Source organism: Carlito syrichta, unplaced genomic scaffold, assembly GCF_000164805.1.
Source record: "Carlito syrichta isolate Samal-C Ts95f unplaced genomic scaffold, Tarsius_syrichta-2.0.1 Scaffold303739, whole genome shotgun sequence".
In the NCBI taxonomy this organism is placed as follows: Eukaryota; Metazoa; Chordata; class Mammalia; order Primates; family Tarsiidae; genus Carlito; species Carlito syrichta.
Window position 1 is genome coordinate 327,441 of NW_007247835.1, and position 5,132 is coordinate 332,572.

Below are 5,132 nucleotides of genomic sequence, written 5' to 3' on the forward strand. Positions count from 1 at the left end.
AAAAAAAAAAAAAAAAAAAGAAGAATGCAGCTGTAAATATTTGTATACACATTCTCATTTCTCTTGTGTAGATGCTAGGAATAGAATTGCTGGGTCGCATGTTTATCTAATTCTTCTTGAAACAGGTTTGGTAATTATCTATTTCATTTAAGTTGTCAAACTCCTTGGCCTAAAGTCAGACATAATATCTCCTTATTAGTCTTTAAATATCTGCAGTATTGCTCCTCTGTCATTCCTGAAGTTGGCAATTTTTGCCTTCTGTTTCTTGGTCAGTCTGGCTGTATGTTAATTGTATTGACTGTTTTCAAATAGCCAGCTCTTAATTTTATTCGCTTTCTGTTTATTTGTTTATTTATTATTTATGTGATTTCTGCTACTATCTTTTTTTGTTTTCTTCGCACTGCTTATTTTGTGTTTAATTCATTCCTTTTCAAATTTCTTAAGGTAGCACTTGGGCCAAAATACTTTTTAATTTTCCCGGTGACTTATTTTTCAGTCTCTGTGTAGCTGAAAAGTGTGTTGTTTATTTTTGAAGATTTTCCAGATATCTGTCTGTAGATTTCCCATTTAAATTCCAAAGAACATGATTTCAAACTCTCTTAGTTCAGTAAGACTTTTTTTATGGCCCATAACATAGTCCATCTTCTTGAATCTTCCATGTACACCTGAAAAGAATGCATACTCTACTGTTGTTCGATAAGTATTAATTAGGCCAATTATACTGGGAAGGAACGTTACAATGTTACAATCTCCAACTATGATTGTGAGTTAGTCCATTTCTTCTTTTACTTTCTCCTATTTTGCTTCATATACTGAAACTTTGTCATTATGTATATACATATTTAGGGCTATTACGTCATCTTAACAAATTGGCTCCTTTATTACTGTGAAATGTTTTTTTAAATACTTGCTAATTTTTGTGCTGATATCAATTTGTCAGATGTTAGTATTAGTAGACAAATCATTTGCTTAATGATTACATGTTATATATTGTCCACTATTTTCCATTTAACCTATTTGGATCTTTATATTTAAAGTTGAGTTTTTGGAGAGAGTTTACTACCAGGTTCACTTAGTTGGGCAACGACAGAAGTCTCTGGAAGAGTTGCTCTCAGGGTAGACTGAGAAAGAACTTGCTGTTAGACTGGAGGATAACAGAAGCAGAGTATGACCAAAGTCAAGTAAGTCACTTCTGGAAGAGACTATTCGGCAGGGACCAATGCTCCAATCAGTATGAAGGTGGTGATGACCTTCATCAGAATCAATTTCAGGACAAGAGAGAAGCCAGAAGTCAAACTGTGAAGAGAAATTCAATTAAGAAAAGAGAAGGCAGGAATGATGACCATTTTCAAATTACAGAGGTGTAAGAAAAGTAGGAAAGCAAAGCAAAGAAGGAGTGAGGGCCAAGGAAAGGGGTTAAAGTTTCTGTTATGTTTATTTCAAGATGGGAGATAATCTAAAGCTTAGGGACTGGGGGGAAAATTGAAAGAGAAAGTTACTTTACCTTAGGGTTGCAGAGCCAGGAGATGGATGTGATATCCTGTGGTGTTTGAGACAGGACAGGATGGGGATCTTGGGTGGGAATATGGAATGTGTGTGTTTTGGGAAAAAGGGACAAGAGCTCAGGAAGGAGGAGACATAGTTGGGTCATATGTTGAAGGGGAACCCGGGTGAGCAGAACTTTCTTTGGACAAGGATAGCTCTTCCCAGCACAAATTCCACCATAGTGAATTAGAAAAGTTGACAAAAGTGAGGATAGAAAACAGTCCTTGCTTAGTAGCCATTTCATAGAGAAAAACTAAACCTAAGAGAAAAGAGATGTTGGCAGAGGTTTTAGAGAGAGTGGTGAATATTTGGAAGTAGTAGAAAAAGAGCTCGGCTGGACTCGGTGGTTCAGCCTGTAATCCCAGCACTTTGGGAGACTGAGGGGAATGGATTGCCTGAGCCTGTGGGTTCGAGGCCTCGTCTCTACAACAAATCAAAAATTAGCCGGGCATCGTAGCGCACACCTGTAGTTCCGGCTACTTGGAAGGCTGTGGTGGAAGGATTGCTGGGAGCCCAGCAGTTTGAGGCTGCAGTGGCCGGGAACGTGCCACTGCCCTCCAGTCTGGGCCACAGAGTGAGACTCCAACTCAAAAAAAAGAAAAGAAAAGAAAAAGAGCTGATGAAATTTTCATTCCAAAAGATGATTCCTTACACTCCTATTTGATTTAGACACCCTCTTTTGGGTTTTTGTTGTTCTCAGAGCAAACAACTGCCCAAACACTTCACGTTGACTTCTGTTGATTTACTTGTTTGCCCCCATGATTATAAACTTCTTTGGTCAAGGATTGTTTTATATGTGTACATCATAATACCTAGAACTTAATAGATACCCAATACAAATGTCTGCTCAATAAATGACATAAAAATATTTCTGAGTAGGCAGACAGCAGATGCCCTTGCTGCTATTCTGCCTGCTGTGTGCTACAGAGTACGTCTTCCCTCTAACAAGTCTACCTTTCTTCATTCGTAAATATCTCAGTGAATAGTTTCATCCCCATGACTCTGACAATACTCAGCTTGCCATTAAAGGCTGAGAAAGGAGGAGAACTTTCATATAATTCTGTATTGTTCTTTGTTATAATCAGCAGGAATCAATTTTGTAATAAAGTGTTTCAAAGAATAAGATATACTGAATAAACATAAAAAATAAAATGTTGTTGAGTAGCAGAGGCTTTGCAACACTTGCTTCGTGGTAAAGTCAGAGTTTGGGGCCCTGAACTTAGACTCCACAATCTAAGATTCCTCCCAACTCCAGTATTCTATAATTCAGTGAATGAGGGATAAAGGGTTTTCAAATCTCAATTCAACACTGACTGCTCATGACATTACAACAATAACAAATATCTATTTGCAGGGAGAACTACTGGCCTTAAAAATACTGTAAAGTATAATCAAAAGATAATCAAGAGAAAGGCAAGAAACTGATATATAACATTCAGCATAATTTTGATTTATAAATATTGTCTTTTAGGACTGAGGTTTAAAAATGGAAATTTAGATTAAAGTTGGCGTTTTAAATTCCATGTCCCCAAATTAAATCACTAGTATCCCACTAGTATGTCAAAGAAAAGGACTGCTAAATAATGCACATTTCAATTCAAAATCTTCCATCTGGATAAATTGGGCCATGAACTTACTATTAATGCCTCGCTGCACTGTATTTTGACAGCAATTACCCTAGAGTAAACAAATATATTTCTAAATCACTTGGACTAAACATTGGAAAACTCTACAGCAGGGGTCCTCAAACTTTTAAAACAGGGGGCCAGTTCACTGTCCCTCAGACCGTTGGAGGGGTGGACTATAGTTTAAAAAAAAACTATGAACAAATTCCTATGCACACTGCACATATCTTATTTTGAAGTGAAAAAATAAAGCAGGAACAAATACAATATTTAAAATGAAGGACAAGTAAAGTTAAATCAACAAACTTACCAGTATTTCAATGGGAACTATGGACCTGCTTTTGACTAATGAGATAGTCAATGTCCAGTTCCATATTTGTCACTGCTAGTGGTAACAAGTGATGCAAGTGTGCATCAGTTAGTCTAGATCTGGTTGGAGATTTCAGATGTTTCATTCTGGAAAAAGTCTGTTCACAGACATAAGTGCTGCCAAAGATGGTTGCCATTTTGAGTGCATGGTTCCTGAGATTACTGAGAGGAGGAGTCGAGAGACAGAGAGAAGGAGGGGAGTCGGAGAGTACGATGCACATTCCACACATGCGCACTGCGGGCCAGATGAGTCGGCTGCTAGGCAGGACAGGCAGTGGCGGCAAAAACACCCAGTGGGCCAGATAAATGTCCTCGGCGGGCAGCATGTGACCCACGGGCCATAGTTTGAGGACCCCTGCTCTACAGTATATGCTATACTTCTATCCAAGAACAGTACCTATACCTTTCATCCTTTGATAATATCAGTCTCACTTCTCCCCAATTCAATATTTTTCTTATATAGTTTAATAAAAATCTATACATCTGCCTCAAGATAGTTCTTAGAAACATGTCTAATGGTGGGACACATCACATATAGAAACATTTTCATGAGGGAAGAAAAGAATGTTCTACTTTTAGAAATTTCTGGTGGAAGTTTGATACAAACAATATTAGAAAGCACACTGGAGTTTTAATGTAAAGGATTTTGTGCTGGGTCTAACATCTGTTCATTGTGACGGTCACATAGTGTCAGTTTCCTCAACTATAAAATGAAGGGGTTCTAGTCTACAATAGCATTGCTCAAGATGTTCACTGAAAAAAGTACATCTAAAAATTCATCTTAAAGAAAGAAGAAAAAAGCTCCATGGTCAAATAAGATGAAGAAATATTCTACACTAAAGCACAGCAGGAAACAGATGCTCCTTGACTTACAATGGGGTTATGTCCCAATAAACCCATTGTAAGTTGAAAATATTATACGTCAAAAATGCATTTAATACATCTAACCTACTAAACGTCATACCCTAGCCTAGCCTACTTTAAATGTGCCCAGAACACTAACATTAGCCTACACTTAGGCAAAGTTATCTAACAGAAAGCCTATTTTATAATAAACCTCATGTAATTTATTGAATAAATTATCACATTATTATGATATGTGCATTGCTTTCATATCATTGTAAAGATGGAACAATTATAAGTCAAACCATCATAATCTGGGGACCTTCTGTATTTGAAAATCTGATAGATCCTTTAGTAAGGAAAGTTTTCTAGCTGTGACTTGGCATTTTCCCAGAGTTATCTGACCACATAACTTTTGTCCTCCTCTTATATTTATTAAAATCTAAAGTACTAACAACATGTGATATTCCTTTGGAGAAAGTATGACCTAGGTAATCACTATTTTCAACTGTATGTTATCTATGTTAAGTGAGTAAATCTAAAGCTAAAATATCCAATAAACCACAGAGATACTGGTTGCAGAAAATGAATCATATGACAACATGGTAAAACAGAAACTTTGAATGGTCTTTCCAATAGAAATAGGCTAGATTCTAGATATATTGCAACAATACTTTTAATACTGTGTAGTGCACACTAGAGATAGTTTTTCCAGGCAGCATAAGAAAAACTTAAACCAAAGTAGGAAGT